This window comes from Bos grunniens, chromosome 6 (genome assembly GCF_055505025.1).
Source record: "Bos grunniens cultivar Pamir isolate PY7600 chromosome 6, Bosgru_T2T1.0, whole genome shotgun sequence".
Classification (NCBI taxonomy): domain Eukaryota; kingdom Metazoa; phylum Chordata; class Mammalia; order Artiodactyla; family Bovidae; genus Bos; species Bos grunniens.
The window spans coordinates 80,580,906-80,599,965 of NC_141170.1; the positions used below are offsets into that span (position 1 = coordinate 80,580,906).

A 19,060-nucleotide genomic window follows, 5' to 3' on the forward strand; every position below is an offset into this window, starting at 1 on the left:
CCAAAGTTATCAGTATGTGTTAAGCACTTAGAAGACAACTTAGCACATAGTAAGACCTCAATGAATGCTAGATATTATCATTTACTTTGAAACACTGCTCATGTTCTTTCATTAGTAATAAATATTCCTTCTAAAGACTGGAGCCTAATTTACCTGGATTCCATATCCGAGTTTTAATTGGAGGACCAATGGCGGTCCCCCAGCAGCTCCATGTGGCCCATAGGCTGGTCTTTGCAACATCAATGTTTAATGTAGTGTAATAATATGCAAGTTACAGCTGCCACAGATTAATAATTTACATGTGATATTTAATACGAACCAGAATTCAAATCCTTGGTGCATCTTCAAAAATGTTGCCATCTGGCCCCCAAGTCCTGGGGAATATTTTGTGGTGAGAAACCAGAAGTGAAAAGCTTGTGGTCCAAGGGGTTTCTCTGCTTCTCTGCCCACTCCTACCAACAGAGATGGCTTTGGGAAATAAGTAATTAATAAAGGTTTAAGACTTCAGGAGCAGATGGAGTTGGCCCCCTAGATGTTTTTACAAACTTATAATTAAAGATTGTGTATGTGAGTTTGTCCACAGATAATGCAATCCTAAAATACTGCAAGGAACTCTGAAGATAACCCTGGCCTGGCCCTTCATTTTACAGGTGAAGGAATAGAGATTTAAAGTGAATTGATAAAAATATACAGACTACTTTTAGAAGAGTTGATGCTAGAATTCAAGTTAATTCTATACAATTTCTAGTTTTCATGAGTTTCTTCTTAGATAGGTGGGCCTGAGTTTTAGAGACAGATTTCATGAAAGTTTTTTTCAAAGCAGTCACTCTTTGCAATCTCGGGGAATGACTGTCTCATTTGCCTCATGTGTTCTGCATTTTGTTCTGAAGGATACTCTTTCTTTTGGTTTGGTTTTTGGCCCTTTGGATTTTTTGGTTTTTTGGCCATGTCATTAATCAAATTCCAAAGGCATGTTCATAAAGTAGAAAGGATATCTTCATCCATACCATGCTGGATCCATCATAGGGATTTATTAAATGTTTGTAGACTTCAACCAAACAATTTCTTTAGAGTACAAAATTTAGTAACTTAATGAGTACTAAGGTCTAAATTACTTCCTAAATTGGGAAGCTTATGCTTTAATTATCCATTATAGTCACACACATGAGGAAGACAGGATACTGTAGCAGTTAAAAGTGTTACTTGCTTCAAAGTTAGAGCTGAGTCTGAATTCTCTCTCTACCTGAGTATTGGTGGAAGTCACTAGAAGTTTCGAGAAGTGACCTGTTTTCAGATAGCAACTGGCAACTGTGTAGGAAAGACATCTGGTAAAGGAGATGGGAAGTAGGAAAGGTAAAGAGAGCACGGCAACTAGTAGGAAAAGAGGAAATAAATGATCATATCATTCTTTCCTGTTAGCTAAGATCACCAAAAACTGGCAACATCTGCCATGTCAAATCAGCCCCATCTAGGGAAGGCTGAAACACACAGATACATACATGCATGTGCACATACATACATAGAAGACACAGAGTGAAAGCAAGGGACCAAGGGAACAGGGAGGAAGGAAGGGAGGAAAGGAGGGAGAGAGGGAAGAAAGAAAGGAAACAGAATGCACCCTCCCAGTGTATTTTGTTCAACGTATTTCATAAACCAGTGGTTCTCTCAATGCGGCTCCCTGCTAGCAGCAAAACCATCACCTAAATGCTTACTAGCAAAACAAAATGTTGGGTCTTATTCCAGGTTAACTAAATTGTAATCCCTTAGATGAGACCCAGCAAATCTCTGCTTCAACAAGCCACCTAGATAATTCTGTTGCATATTCAAGTTTGAGAACTACTCTCACGTGTATGTGTCCTCAAGTACAAGATGTCCATAAAGTCCTAGCTCAGTCTGAATAGTAAACAAATCATGTATTTTGTATATAAAATAATTTGCAAGCTGCAACAGAGGGTAATTATTTAAGATTTAAAGAAACTGTTAATTTGTTTTAATATTTATACTCCACTTTCTCGGTAATAAACACTGCATAATAACGGCCATATCCTAATGTACCCAACATGATGGTAGACTTGTTGAACATTAGCATTTCAACATTTTAAATCTGGATAAATCCTCTCCTGTCACATTTTGCAGATTATTTATATCATATGTAGAAGCAAATTTATTACAAGTTCAACCTACATAAGAACTTTATGGATACCTTCATATATAATGTAAATTTATGGGAGTAATAAATATATATTTATATAAGGAAGTATATAATGATTTTTCAAAGTAGGTGTTCCTCATGGCGTATTTTGTGGAACAAATGTGCTGTGATTTTATGAGTGTAGAGCTTTGGATACAGCCAGGTTCATTTATTTTCTACTTCCAGGACAAATCTCTGACTTTCCCCACCTTAGTTCATGCATTTTATCCAGCCTAAAATGCCCTTCCCACTCTCTTTATAGGTTCTTGGACCCAATTTCAATGTGTAGGGGGAGGAAAGCTTCTTCTATGCCAACAAACAATCCTCTGGACACCAGATGGGTATCTTGCAGTTCAACTCAACTAAGATGCTGTCCATCCAAAGATAGCATTAGAACCTGCAGGTTAAGGGCTCAGTCATATAAGACTCTTCCTATCAACTTCAGATGCCAGTCCCAAGCCCAGTTTTCACCTGTGCTTCTAAACAACCAGCTATAGATTGGAGGCCCAAGGACCCCCTCCTTGAACCTCAGATGCCCATCACAACCCCAGATTGTAGCCTGTAACCAACTGGCTATAAATTAGAGGTTCCCACAACCCCCTCAGGTTATATTAATTTGCTAGAGCAGTTCACAGAACTCTGCAAAACATTCTATCTACTAGATCACCAGCTTACTATAAAAGGATATAGCTCAGAAACAGCCAGATGGAAGAAATGCAGAGGGGAAGATGTGGGGAAGGGAGCAGAGTTTCCAAGCTCTCTGAGTGCACCAGTCTCCCCACATCTCCACATGTTCACCAACCCAGAAGCTCTCTGAACCCCATCCTTTAGGGCTTTGTGGACAATTAATTACATAGGCCCATGGACGGAGAAGCCTGGTAGGCTGCAGTCCGTGGGGTCGCTAAGAGTCAGGCACGACTGAGTGACTTCACTTTCACTTTTCACTTTCATGCATTGGAGAAGGAAATGGCAACCCACTCCAGTATTGTTGTCTGGAGAATCCCACGGACAGAGGAGCCTGGTAAGCTGCACCTATGGGGTCACACAGAGTCGGACACGACTGAAGCGACTTAGCAGCAGCAGCAGCAATTACATAGGCATACTTGAAAAAAATCATGGGTCACTGGAGACTGATTCAACCTCAAGTCCCTCTCCCTTCCCCAGAGGTCAGGAGAGGGGACTGAAAGTTCCAACCCTCTACTGGAGGAGGTCATCAAGAAGATATGATCTCCAGCTGACCTGTGAGCTAGACCAAGGCAACTGGAAGCTCCTCATTCACTCCATTGTCCTTGGAATATACACTTGGCCCACTGTTTCTACAGTAGGAGCCATTTCAAGGATTTAGCCTTGAGTGAATAATGTATTGTCAAGACTATTTGAACTAAATATGAGAATAATCTGGCTCTGGAGCTGGCTGAACGAGACCCACAGCTCTTGAACATGAAGAATCAGAGAAGAGAGAAGCTTCCTCATGATTCGCTGACAATGTTTCTAGAACCATTGCCTATGTCTGACATCACTCTGCCTCCCAGGACAGTGGGCTGCTGCCATCTAAATACCCCAGCAGCAGGACCTCAGCCCCAAGTAGCAGGCAGGGGAAAATACAACACTTTCCAAAGGTCCATAGTAGAGGAATGAACAGAATATGGAGCATGAGCAGAAACTAACAAAATAGAAGAACTTAAAGAATAAAAATATTTAAGGGAGCACTTAAGAAGATTTTAGTATAGCACAAATAAGCAGTTTTAGAAGTGAATTATCCATATAAAATATAGATTCATGGAAAGTACAAGAAGGACGTGTGCAAAGAAGGGAAACATTGTGCTATGATGGTGGATTTATGGGTGAATTTTTAAATTGAATAAGTATTGAAATACATAGGATAATGAAAATGATTTCTGAGTTAATTTGCTAAGGTCATGATAAAATCCACACAGACTATGAGGTTTAATCAGTAGACATTTCTCACAGTTTTGGAGGCTGCAAGTCCAAAATCAAAGTATGGGCAGGTTAGATATTTCTTGAGGGGTCTTTCCTTGCTCTGAAGACAGTTATCTTCTTTTTTGGTGTGTCTTCATGTGACCTATTCTCTCTTTTGTAAGGCCATAGTCCTATTGGATTAGCATACCAATCTTATGACTTCATTTGACCTCAGTTACCTCTTTAAAAGTCCCTTCTCCATATACAGACATCCCTGGTGGCTCAGACAGTACATTGTCTGTCTACAATGTCAGACAGTACAATGTCTCTCTACAATGAGAGACCTGGGTTTGATCCCTGGGTTGGGAAGATTCCCTGGAGAAGGAAATGGCAACCCACTCCAGTACTCTTGCCTTGAAAATCCCATGGACGGAGGAGCTTGGTGCAGGCTACTGTCCATGGAGTCGCAAAGAGTCGGGCATGACTGAGCGACTTCACTTTCACTTTCTCCATATACAGTAACATTGCTGATTAGGACTTCAACACACAAATTTTGGAGCAACACCATTCAGTTCATACAGGTTTACAAAAGTAAAAAAACTAATTCATATTTTAAAATGAAATGATTGAGTTATATAAAGTAGCAGATTTATATGAATAAAAGAGAAAATATGTGCACAGAGGTCTGAGTTCTAGTCTTGCCTTTTCTCTTCACTATGTGACCTCAAATAAGTCACCTTCCACAGTACTGAAGAAAAGTCTTTTCAAATGAGATTTTTCAGATTCCTTATGTTTTAAAAATAGTTATTCTGAAATAAACTAACTGCCAAAAAACTCTGAAAATCAATGATAAAGACTGAAGTTTTTGTAGTAGAATGGTTTGTATCATACATGAAAGATCAGGTATAGCCCATTACTCTACTTATTCTGAATTATAGTTAACGTGCTTGATCCAAGGTTCTATACCCCTGGGTAACAATAAAACCAATTGAAATCAAATTTCCTATTTCAATTCCTTCTTTTCTCCTGAGTTTCAATAAAAACCCTAGAATTTGAATGGCACCTAGAGGGAGAAAGGCCTCTGATTTTTAAACCATCCTAATTGGAGTGGAAATACTCAGTGTCAGTGTCCTTGTGCTTTATAAGTAGGGTGATGGTCTATTCTCAATGTTTGCCAGAGGTGTCCAAGCCTTGGCACCCTGCCTCCAGCTCACACAACCCTCCACACGAGTATCACATCTGACCACCACAGAAGTGGTGTGAGTCTGTGAGTGTGGGGCACAGAACTTGCCTCACTGAGAAACCTGAAAATCTCTTCAGATCCCCAGTCCTGTGTACACATGCACATAGACAGATAAATAGATATGTCAAGAGATAGAGAAATAGGGAGACAGAAAAAGAAAGAGGTGGTAAGAATGGCCCTTTACCTCTGTGATCTTACTCCAAAAGATATATGCTGCTGCTGCTAAGTCAAAAGATATATAATCCCAGGCTAATCATGATAAAAACATCAGACAAATACCAGTTGAGGTACATTACACAAAATATCCAATCAGTAGCCATCAACACTGTCAAAGTCATCAAAAAAAAAAGGAAAGGTTGAGAAACTGCCGTAGCTAAGAGGAGCCTAAGAAGATACAAAAACTAAACGTAATGTGACATTCTGGATGAACTACTGGAAAAGAAGAGATTGGGTCAAATCTAAGGAAATATGAATAATGTATGGACTTATTTAATAATAATACATCAATATAGGCTCATTAAGTATAACAAATATGCCATGTCAATGTAATCTGTTGATAACAGGGGAACAAGGGCACAGGGTATACTGCAAGTCTGTACTATCTTAAATTCTTCTGTAAATCTAAAACTGTTCTAAAAATAAAAATGTATTTAAAAAATCATCTGACTACAGTAAGAATACACATGGCATTTTAAAGACTGTGATGTCTAATCACTGTAAGAAAGTAGGAACAATGAGCATCAAAAATCTATTGGAGTCTCTCTACTGATTTCCCTAATGAGATGATACACTTACCTTTGAAACTTCATTAGTTCATTGCAAAAGGAAACAACACAGACATACTGTATTCTGGTTTGATCTGGCTTATTTCCTTATTTTGTTTTATTCTATTTTTTTCTCTTTAATTTATCAACAGAGTTGAGGTGATCAAACTTCTTAGTTCACGGTATATGGTCATCACTGGTGCTTGATTCACCCCTCTATTTTATTATTATTTATTCCTACTTACAAAACTCACTCCTTTCTCCTCCCACCTTCATAAGCAACCATTCTAACAAGCTTTATGAACATTTAACAAAAGTTCACCATCTCTCACCCCTAAAATACTAAAAAGTGATAATGTTGCCAGTGTCTTCTTTCTAATAGAAAAGCCTTATCTGAGATTAAAATCACTTCAATAGGAGCTTTGGAGTGACAAGTGGTATTGAAAGACTCAGTTTTGTTTGAAAGCTGTGGGTTTAATAAGACATTATTAAACCATTTAATCTCTCCTGCAGAGACATTTCATGCTGTCCCTTTAGGGAACTTTCCCTGGAGGAGGTCTTGGAGTCAGCCTGGCCAAGTTGGTGACAGTTCAAGAAGTTCATCCTGCTCTAATTTCGACTGAGCAGCAAGAGTACTCATGGCAGGAAATTCAGATTTGAAAATCTCAAGGAAAAATACACCCTGCCTTTCATTTCCCACCACCCAGGATATTAAACCCAGATGACCACGGTGAAGACGAGGGAAAGACAAATCGCAGAAATAAGCCTTGCTGTTCTAAGTCACCAGGTCATTTCAAGTGACAAATAGGCCCATTTTATTTCTAAGGAATTCACTAACCTCCCTAAAGGGAAGAGAAACATGCTCTCAGAAGCTATTCCATCAAGGGAATAGTGTTATCTAAGGAAACTGATTGTTTTGCAGAAATTAAAGTTTAAGGTTTTACATGCAGTGATGTTGGTTTTGAATCCAGCATTTTTAGCTCATTCTAACACTTTGATGTAATCAGATCCCTGGAAAACATGTACACTGATTCTTCTCTCTCTGGCACTCAAAGTATACCTGCCAACCTTTGTTCTTCTATAATTTGTATGAAGACTCAGATAAAACAAGAAAAAGGGAAAATGGCTCAAAATCCCAACACAGCCAACTCGGCCTTATTCCCCATGTGACCTTGGGGAAGCAGATAACGCTTTCAGAGCATCAGTTTCAGCATTTAAGATTAGAGAAAGGTTTTTTGTTTGTTTGTTTCATCTCTAACAAGATTGCTACTTTGGAGTCCATATGCCACTATAAATTTCATTAAGACCAGCAAAGCCAGGTTTTCCTCCAGTGTTGGTAAAAATGGCTGCTTCTCCGTTTAAAGACCAGATGAAGTGATTGGCTTGTATTTGAGCACCATGTTGAATGGGAACTGACTGGACTTAAATATTAGAATTGCACTCAGCACAGCTGATGCTCACAAAATTAGAAGCATCTGAAACAGACCATTTTAGGGAATAATGGTTTCATATGCTCATCTTGATTGCTCCAAGCCAAACACTAATTAGTAGAGAGGTAATCAGAATTGAATGCACCATTTAAATAAATTCTGTGCAAACTCCTTCCTTCTTCCCCTTATCTCCTCCTATTTTCCTCCTTCTCTCTTTTTTCCTCTTCTGCTTTATCTCCCTCTTTGCCTACTTTTCCCATGCAAGTAAAATCCACCCAAGTTAAATGCATATAGGATCGTATATGCAATTCGATATACGATTGCAATATCGAGGCAATTCCACTACATCTACCTTGCATCACAGTATTAAATGTGATAAAGTGTGTAAAGTAGGTAAGTCAGTGCCTGGTGCTTCATAGATGGTTGATAACAGCCGTTGTTTAAAACTAAGGCTTGGTTCTATTGGCCCCTCGTACTCTCATCTCCACTTTCTCCTCACCAACAGTGACAAATGTAGTTTCAAGACCTGAGTTTGTTCTACCTTTGCTTCTTCCCAGAACTTCATTAGTACAAAAACCTTTATTTCTGCTTTATTAAAAGACTGGAAATTCATATTCACACACATCAAAATTCCTAAAGTTTTAGAAAAGATATTCAGACCGAAATAAATATGACCTAGAGTTTCACGTTGAAAAAAATAAACAAGATTGAAAAGGAAGAATGATATATACTATATTCAAGAAAGCATGAGACAATAGAGAGAAGATGGAATCCGGAATAATATACATCTGAGTTTTAAAAACTCTATAATTTTACCTTGGGTGGTTTGCTTAATTTCTCTGAGCCTCATTTTCTCCAACTGTAAAACAGGCTTCTCATCAGTTAACTGGAGCAATGAGGTTTATGCCCTATTCAGCATCCTAGAGAGAGAAAGGGCTTCCTAGGTGGTGCTAGTGGTAAAGAACCTGCCTGCCAATGAGAAAGAAATAGGAGATGCAGGTTTGATTCCTGGGTCGGGGAAGACCCCCTGGAGGAGGGAGAGGCTACCCACTCCAGTATTCTTCCCTGGAGAATCCCCATGGACATAGGAGCCTAGCAGGCTATGATACATAGGGTCACAAAGAGTCAATCATGACTGAAGTGACTCAGCGCTGCAGAGAGAGAAAACCTAATGAGCAATTTGTATTGATAAGGGTCCAGACAGGAAAACAAATAGTACCCTAGATATTTCAGCAGAGAACTTAATATAGAGAATTGGTTAAACAAGTTGAAAGATCAGACATGCTAAAAGGAAACACTAAGGTGGAGCACAGAAGTAATGCACAAGACTGGGGGATATAAGGAAGGAAGTTTAGATGTTTAGAACCACAGAGCTCAGAAAAGCCCTGCCAGGCTGGGCCTTAGACCACAGAGAAGGTGCTGCCTGCCAGGCGCCAGTCCCCAGGGACTCAGAGGAGGGGTGCAGGGGTGTTGGAGCTCAGTCTCTGAGGAGGGGGCGGTGCCCACTTGGCGTTGGGACTTCTGAGAGGTACAGCCGGGACTTCTGCTGGGATTGCTGGGAGAAGTCATAGACTCAAGACAAAGTGCCTTCTGGGGACAACACTAAGAGGAAGGGAAAGCAAACAGTTAGAAGCATGTCTCTTTTCTGTCCTCCATCCCCCCTGTCTCCTTCCAAGTTCTCCTAGGGATCTCTTGTAGGAATCCAACTGGCAAAGGACAAATGCAATTTTCAGAGTCCCAGCTCAATATCCCATGGTTGGACATAGGCAGGTGGGTGTGGAGCTGAAAGGCAATAATTACCAGTACACTGTTCCCTGTAAAACCATATAATATAGCTCACACGGGATAGAGCACTACTCGTTAATCTTATATACCAATTGGCGGAAGACAAACTTTTTTTTTAAATAATCTTAGTTCTTTATTTTTGGCTGTGCTGTATTTCCATCGATGTGTGGGCTTTCTCTAGTTGTGGCAAGAGGGGGCCACTCTCTGGTTGCAATGGCTTCTCATGTTGCAAAGCACAGGCTCTAGGGCGCACAGACTTCAGCAGTTGCAGCTCCCCGGCTCTAGAGCACAGGCTCCGTAGTTGTGGTGTACAGACGCAGTTGCTCCACGGTATAGGGGATCTTCCTGAACCAGGGATTGAATCCTTGTCTCCTGCATTGGCAGGCAGATTCTTTACCATTGAGCCAACAGGGAAGCCCTAACACTGATGGTTATTTCCTGAAAAATTGTAGTTAGTAGCGTAGATTTGGAGGGGAAAAGCCATTGGTTTAAAATATGGTCTCCTCATTTCATAGTTGTGTGATCGTGAGCAATTAAATACTATTATTTTATTAATAAATGTTTAATTATTTATTCTCATATTGAAATTCTATTTCTTGCTTCCTTGACTTCAAAGTCTCTTATGCCTTCATCTTCTCTCATGGCTCCAAACTGAACATCTCAAAAAGCCTGATAAAGATTTCCATCTGTGTGTACATCAGTCACTCAGTCATATCTGACTCTTTGCAACACTATGATGGACTGTAGACCATCAGGCTCTTCTGTCCATGAGATTCTCCAGGCAAGAATACTGGAGTGGGCTGCCTTTTCCTTACTTCCTAACTATCCACTTATCTAAAAATAAACCAATATTTATTAAATTCCAACCTCATAAATGGCATCACATACTAAAATAAAATTAATTTTTACTTTATTAATTAAATGTGTATTCAATGCCTAAATGTGCCAGGCACCATGGTTGGCACTGAAAATACAAAGTAATTAAAACATAGTCATTATCTTCAAAGAAGAGTCATGCATGTAGCATACAATTATTAAGTATTACAAGAGTGAAATGGTCTTCACAGGTTCTTTGAGGAGCACATATGAGGGAACATCTCATTTTGGAAATGGCAAATGTTTCTGGATAAGACGGTTGAAGCAAATCTTAAAGAGTAAGTAGAAAGTATTCAAGTGAAGACATAAAGGATGTGGAAATATTTAAAACAAACTCATCAATTATCCTTTTTCTATGTTTTCAATGTCTCATTTCCCAGGAAACTGCTTCCTGAGTCTAAAAACTAACAGTACTCTTTATTCAATCAAATCACTTCCTTAAATATCATTGTTCAAACCTTCTAAAAAGCAATATACTTCCTACCACCTATGTCACTTAATTATCACCATGCCCTCATCAACCATTTCATTCATTTTAACTGTTATAAAGTATTTCTAGCATTTACACATAAGAATTTATTTATTATCCTGTTCATTCAGATTACTTCTGGTGTTTTTGCTATTATCAACAACACTTCTATAAATGTTCCTGTATGTGTCTCCTGGTGCACAATGAGCAGGAAGAAAGTGGGATTGCTGGACTGTGGTGTAGACATGTATCCCATGGTTGATATCCAACCCAAATCTTTTCCCGCATTTATAGTGTTCACCCCACCTCAGGTCTTAGAGCTAAAATTTAATGCAGAGCATCTGAAACTGGCTCTGAACTATCAAGCATTCTAACTTCAAGCCCTTGAAGGTAGACTAAAGAAAAGAGGGAAAGACCAACTCCCCCTGCTTCCCCTGAGAATAATTTCTCACAGTAAGTCTCACTCTAGAGCTCCACTCTGGGGTCAAGGGGAGGCAAGTTCTAGGGCACTTTGCCTGAGTTTTCACCATTACTGGTCTTCCTCTCCTCCTTCCATATCCTGCTTGCCCACTTCCTTACTAGCCTCCTCTGAGAGCACTTTCTTAATCATTAGTACACAAATCTCATCTCAGGGTCAGCTTCTGGAGGACCTGATCAAAATTAAGGCACATTTCAAACTGACCAAATACTTCTAAATTACTCTCTAAACTGATTGAACTGATGTCTACTCTCACCAGCAAGGGCATATGATATCTCCATATCATCCTCAAACTTTGGAGTTAGCCAACTTTGTTTGTTCTTTTTAATCTGATAACTGTGCAAAAGGTACCACACTGTTTTATTTCACATTTTTCTTATATCTGTTGTCTTTTCTTGTGCTCAGTCACGTCTGACTCTGTGAATCTTTGGACTGTAGCCCACCAGGCTCCCCTGTCCATGAGATTTTTCAGGCAAGAATACAGAAGTGGGTTGCCATTTGCTCCTCCCCACTGCAGGCAGATTCTTTATCCAATGAGTCATCTTCACATTTCCTTTTCTACAGATTGCCTGTGCATTGTCTTTATCCATTATCCTACTGAAATGTTTACCTTTTCTTACTAATAGGTAGGAGTACTTTTTAAATTCTGGAAGTTAAACCTTTTCAATTTGCATGGGTTGTAAATATCTTCAGCTAATCTGTGATTTGTCTTTTAGAATTATGCTGCCTTATAGTTGAAAATTTTTCACTATATTTAAATTTCTGTTTCTTTAGAGTCTGTGCTTTTTGTTTTTATTTTTATAAAATCTTGCCCTTACTCAAGGTCATGAAGAGTTTCTCCTATATGTTCTTCAAAATATTTAAACATTCTGTCTTTAGCCATTTTCTGTATGGTGTGTGGTAGGGATTTGATCTTAATTATTTTTTTCCAAATAGTTTTTTGCCATATTATTTTTTTTGCAAATACTTTTTTAATTCCATTTATGTTATATACCAAGTTTCCACATAATCATGAGCCTCTTTTGTTGCATTGGTCCATTTGTCTAACCCTTAGCCAATGCAAATGTCTTAATTACTATGGTTTTAATAATAATTCTTGATATTTATTAGGCAATTTATCATCTTTTTCTAAAACTTGATTCTACTGCTTTCTTCTTCCATATGATTTTTAAAATAAGCTTGTCAAAATCTATGAAAAATTAGGATTTTAATTATTGTCACTGAATGTCTATAATAACTTTGGAGAAGTTTTTTTTAATTTATTTATTTTTTAACTGAAGGATAATTGCTTTATAGAATTTTGTTGGTTTCTGTCCAACCTCAACATGAATCAGCCATAGGTATACATATATCCCCTTCCTTTTGAACCTCCCTCCCATCTCCTTCCCCATCCCACCCCCCTAGGTTGACAGAGAGCCCCTGTTTGAGTTTCCTGAGTCATACAGCAAATTCCCACTGGCTATCTCTTTTACATATGGTAATGTAAGTTTCCATGTTACTCTCTCCATACATCTCAGCCTCTCCTCCCCTCTCCCCATGTCCATAAGTCTATTCTCTATGTCTGTTTCTCCTTTGATGCCTTGTAAATAAATTCTTCAGTACCATTTTTCTAGATTCCATATACATGCATTAGAAAATGATATTTATCTTTCTCTTTCTGACTCACTTCACTCTGTATAATAGGCCCTAGGTTCATCCACCTCATCAGAAGTGACTCAAATGTGTTCCTTTTATGGCTGAGTAATATTCCATTGTGTATATGTACCACAACTTCTTCATCCATTCATCTGTTGACGGACATCTAGATTGCTTCCATGTGCTAGCTATTTTAAATAGTGCTGCAATGAACAATGGGATACATATGTCTCTTTCAATTTTGGTTTCCTCAGGGTATATGCCTAGGAGTGGGATTGTTAGGTCATATGTTAGTTTTATTCCTGGATTTTTATGGAATCTCCATACCATCTTCCCGACTGAGCGACTGAACTGAACTGAACTGATACCATCCTCCATAGTGGCTGTATCAATTTACATTCCCACCAACAGTGCAAGAGTGTTCCCTTTTATCCACACCCTCTCTAGCATTTATTGTTTGTAGGCTTTTTGATATTGGCCATTCTGACTGGTGTGAGGTGATATCTCATTGTAGTTTTGCTTTGCATTTCTCTAATAATGAGCAATGTTGAGCATCTTTTCATGTGTTTGTTAGCCACCTGTATGTCTTCTTTGGAGAAATGTCTGTTTAGGTCTTTTTCCCACTTTCTGATTTGGTTGTTTGCTTTTCTGGTATTGAGTTGCATGAACTGCTTGTATATTTTGGAAATTAATCCTTTGTCAGTTGTTTCATTTGCTATTATTTTCTTCCATTCTGAAGGTTGTCTTTTCACCTTGCTTATGGTTTTCTTTGCTGTGCAAAAGCTTTTAAGTTTAATCAGGTTCCATTTGTTTACTTTAGTAAAATAAATAAATATTTTTTAAAATGTGTTCTTTAGGGTTCTTTCAAACCCTAATCTCTCTTTATATTTGATTTATTGCATTGGATACGTTTTCTAAAATAAAGATAATAGAAATGATCAAAATGCCTTCTTTAATTTTTTCTGACACTAGTAAGAATGTTTATAAATTGTTACAATTTATGAATATGTTTGCTATGAATTTTTAATAAAAATAATCAATTTTATGAAGCTTAATTTATTCCCAATTGGCTAAGAATTTTTTAAATATATAATACATTTGAGTACTGAATTTTATCAAATTTTTCCTCCATCTTTTGACATAGCATATGTTATTACCTTTTAATCTGTTAATATAATAAATTACGTAATTCTATTTTCTCTTATAGGGCTATCCTTACATTGATGGAATAACCTCTACTTATATGTGAGAGTATATGTAGTCCACACATATGCTGACTTCAATTTGCTTATACTTCATTTAGGATTTCTGCATTTATAATTTTATTTTCTTGGTCTAGTTTGAAAAACAAAACTAGAATATTGTCACAAAATAACCTGAGTAGCTTTCCCTCTATTTTAATGATTCGAAGTAGTTTTATAAAATGAGGATCTTCTGTTCCTCAAAGGACTGGTAAAGACAGTCTCAGTCAGAAGACAAATGACTAATCCTCATGTGGTGAGGGTGATGGGACTTGGGGTTAACAGATAGAGGGATAATTTTAAATACTCTCCCAACTTCTTTGAAGATTATTCTTTCATTTAGGTTATCTATATCCTTCTTTTTTTTTTTAATCTATATCCTTCTGACTCAAACTGGTATCATAAACAAATTTTTCTAGAAAAATTGTTTATATTATCTGGGTTGAAATTTATAAGCCTACACGTTTATAGTATTTTTCTGGTGTTTCTATATCCCACTGTACACATAGCTACATACTCTTTTTTATTACTTTGTACCTTTCTATTCTTATCAGTTTTGCTAAGGAATAATCTATTAGGTTTTTTTTTTTTTTTTAATCAGAGAACACCATTTATATTTTCTTGAATCTTTGCACAGTTCTTTTATTTTCTGTATAATTTTTTTGTCTTTTGTCTCTTTTTCCTATAATCTTCATGTCTATGTGTGTGTGTGTGTGTGTGTATACACACATAATTATTAGCTTACTGTACCAAACACTTAATTCATCTTTCATTTATTTGTCAAGAAAGGCACTTACAGTACTATCACTAATGTAAACTTTCAACATTTAGTTAATTCTCATTGGGTTTTTTTCTTTAGCTCACTAATTATTTTCAAGTATAATTTTATTTTTGAATCATTGTGGTCATTTTTTAAGATTTTCTTATTGATTTATAATTTAATTGCCTTCTTGTTAGAGAACATGGAATTTACTACACTGATTTTTTGACATTTATTGAGACATCCTCTGTGTCCTAATGTGATCATTGTGTAAATACTCCATGTGTACTTGAAAGGCATCTAGTATTCCCATTTTGTTCAATTCAGAGTTGTATGTTATCTATTAGGGTTAGCTTCTTAATTGTGTTGCTTAAATCTCCCCTGTTCTGATTGTTTTTCAGCTTATTCTGTAAGTATCTGACAGGGATTAAATCTCCCAACAAAATTATTGATTTGACCATCTCTCCTTATATTTTGGTCCATTTGTACTTTATATTTTCCAAGAATATACTGTTAGGTTAAATGGATTATGACTGTTCTTTACACAATTGTCCTCTTTTTCTAGTAATGTTTTAAACCTATTTGGTATCATATTAATATTGTTACACTAATTCATTTATTTTCCCAGCTCTTTGTTTTTAATCTCTCCGTGTGATTTTGTTTTTGTGGTGTCCTTTATCAGCAGCATATGGCTGGATTTTGTTTTGTTTTTACATCCATCTAATAATCTCAGTCTTTTGAGGACTTAATCTACTTAAACGTATTGTAATACCTGACATATTTGGAATTATTCCTGCATCTTACTTTGTGTTTAAAGCTTGCCAGCTGTTTCTTCTCTTCGCTTCTTCATATGTTCTTTTCTTGTCTCCATTAGGTAGATAATGTTTTTGCACATGCCTTTTTTATCCACATGGAGACTGTATTTCCATGGTTTTAGTTAACTGTCTAGCAAACATAATTAGATATACATTATTCCAATACTCTAAATATTATAGTATTTTATCTCCCTTTTAGGCATGATGAGGATTTGATAGTCTGTATTCATCATATACCTTTCCACTCCCACTTAGTTTTTAGAAAATATGAAAGTTTTTTAAATTCTCTTTTTTAAGGAAATTTCCCACCAGTTTATTAACTTCAGTGCCCTCCATTGTACCTTATATCCCAGAGCTTCCCTCTGCATTCACTTTTTTACCTTCTATAGCATATCTTTATTAATTCTTTTTTTTTTAATTTATTTATTTTAATTGAAGGCTAATTAATTTACACTATTGTAGTGATTTTTGCCATACATTGACATGAATCAGCCATGGGTGTACACGTGTTCCCCATCCTGAACCCCCCTCCCACCTCTCTCCCCATCCCATCTCTCAGGGTCATCCCAGTGAATCAGCCCTGAGCACCCTGTCTCATGCATCGAACCTGGACTGATGATCATGGAAGCAACCTAGATATCTATCTTTAATAATTCTTACATTGACAGTCTTGACATAGTAAATTCTTTTAATTGTATACCTAAAATATATTCATTTGTCTCCATTCTTGAATAGTAACAGCTGGTTTATTATTTTTGATTGCAACTGTACTTAAGTAATTTTCTGGCCTCTGTTTTTATTGACTGAAAACTCGATTGTGAGTCTAATAGCTGATTCTTCATAGGTAATAGGTCTTTTCCATCATGAACTTAAGATTTTCCTTTCTCTCTGATATTTTGCAGTTTCCTTACAATGAGAAAACAGCGTTGAACACAAAGTAAGTTCTTCAGTACTCTCTTTAATTCACAATTCTCCCTTTGTGTCCAGTCTAGAGGCGATTTTGTTAGGGGGCAAGCTTTATTATATATACCACTTCTCAGGTGTTTATATGGAGGGATGTTCCTTCTTCTTGCTCCAGCCCTTCTATACTCCTCCCACCCTCTCCTCCCACTCCACCCCTGACTGCTGAGTGACAACCATTACTGCACATTCCTTGACTGTACAGAGCCAATCCATCATAAGGCTGTAAGCCTGGGAGTTCAGTCTCTGAACTGGAGTGAGCAATTCTGGGTGTAGTGCCACTCCCGCATTTTCCATGGGTGGGATACAGACTGCAGTGAGGGGGAAAGCTAGAGGTAGGGCAAGCAGGAAACATCAGCAAACCTGTTTAGCATTTGGTTGCATAGTTTGGCCTTGTCCTCCAACTTTTTTTTAATCAGTAATAAAACTTACTTTTTACTTTTTTTAAATTGAGATGCAATTCACAAACGAAAATATTCACCCCTTTAAAAGGTACTGTTTTATTTATTTTCAATATATCCACAAAGTTGTGCAATCGTACTGTTTAGTTTCAGAATATTTTTACCATGCCAAAAACAAACCTTGTATATATTAACAGTCACACCCCTCCTCCCCAACCTACCCAACTCCAAGCCCCTGGAAACAACTAATCTTCTTTCTGTCTCTGTAGATTTGTCAATTCTGGTCATTTTGTATAAATGGAATCATAAAACATATGACGTTTTTTGTCTGGCTTCTTCTAATAAAGCTCACTTTTACTATCTGGCTCTATCTGGCTCCTGAATCTACCTCTCAATTGGTTTCAAAAATGTGGTATAAAGAAGGATATTATTTATGGAGCCCACAAAACCCTACATAATTTCCTACTTCTTAGTTTCAATAACTATACTTTTAACCTCCAGGGGTTACTTACAAAGCCACTTGTCCTTAGCCTAGTTTTCTTCATTTCTTTTCCCATTTTAAAAATAAACTCTTTGTATAATAATATTGGAGAAGGCAATGGCACCCCACTCCAGCACTCTTGCCTGGAAAATCCCATGGATGGAGGAGCCTGGTGGCTGCAGTCCATGGGGTCGCTAAGAGTCGGACACGACTGAGCGACTTCACTTTCACTTTTCACTTTCATGCACTGGAGAAGGAAATGGCAACCCACTCCAGTGTTCTTGCCTGGAGGATCCCAGGGACAGGGGAGCCTGGTGGGCTGCCATCTATGGGGTCACACAGAGTCAGACATGACTGAAGCACCTTAGCAGCAGCAGCAGCAGCAGCAATGTATTATCACAACCAAGTCATCATATAAAGTATTATCTTTATCCCAAAGGTCTCAAATGTCCCCTTGTACCCGCTGTCTTCCTAATCTTACAAAATAACATTATACTTATCCTGAACTCTAAAACTATAAGAGTTTTGCCAGTGTTTAAACTTTATATAACAGGAATCATATAGTACAGTTTTTCATTTTTGTTTTTTTGTATTGGGTTATTTGGGTTATTGGGTTATTGGGTTATTCATCTTATCTGTAATACTTCCAGTTTTAATAGAAGGTATGTCTTTGTTTTTTGCCTTGATGTCTTACACATATACAAAATCCCATCAGACTGATTCCTAAATAATTTCATTTGGAGTGAATTCGTGGTCTGATTTTTAAAGGTTTTGTTCATTATTATTTTCAGAATTAACTTTTCATGTTTTTAATTTTTGTTTACAAGCCTGATTGGAGTAGAATTTTTTATTTTAAGTGTTGTCTTTGTGTGTCTGCCCATTTTAGCTTTTCACACTCATCCTTTTTCTGTATAGAAGTTTTGCAGTTATCTCAACCTGATTTCCCAGTCCAGATCTAAGCCTGCTCCATTATAATGGGAAAGTACAGATACAGGTGCAAAGCCAGCTGGCAGCTGGAATCTAGTTCCTAGTAGGTTCCTAATTCTAGTTCCTAGTAATGAGACCATGTTTTTGTCCTTCTGAGTCTCTGCTCCCACTTCCACTTCCCAAACTCCTCCCAACTCCAAAATCCACAGCTTTTAAAAGTCAATTACCAATTACACATTACGAGGCATTTTTTTACTCCAGTGTTCTTTCCCAAGTGGTAGAGACTGTGTAGCCGTAAATCAGTGGCGTGACTGTGCTCCCCCACTTCACAAGGAGCACATTTGTAGAAAATAAGATACACTCCCTGCTTCAAAATAGAAAACCCAATAGGTCTGTGCTACAGCTGTCACCAACACTGTGTTTTCATTGGTCTTGAATTTAGAATCTCCCACTACGCCTTTTTTACTTTTATAAATCTATTACTGTAGGCTTCTAACAACAAAAAAGTATTTACACAGCATGAATTCATTGTCCCATCTTGAGCAGATGTCTCAACTCTTTTTTTAAGCCCTCACAAGCAGATTTATGGCAACAGAGATTTCCAAAAAAAAGTTCTCTTAAGTGATCATCTAGCTACTTCATTAAGAGATGAACTGGCTTTCTCTCAAGCCTTATCCTTGGTGA

General features: G+C 37.5%; 1 long non-coding RNA gene across 4 annotated transcripts in view; it reads right to left on the reverse strand.

Moving 5' to 3' along the window:
* The window catches only part of LOC147370916 (uncharacterized), a 432,430-nt gene that overhangs the window by 185,049 nt on the left and 228,321 nt on the right, over nucleotides 1-19,060 (reverse strand). Inside the window, exon 4 of one of the 4 annotated variants that reach the window (XR_015165609.1) lies at nucleotides 9,016-9,150. The exons of the other annotated variants lie outside the window; for them this stretch is intronic. This is a non-coding gene — a long non-coding RNA (uncharacterized LOC147370916). Of the gene's footprint in view, nucleotides 1-9,015; nucleotides 9,151-19,060 lie in introns of those variants that run through there. 4 annotated transcript variants of the gene reach the window in all.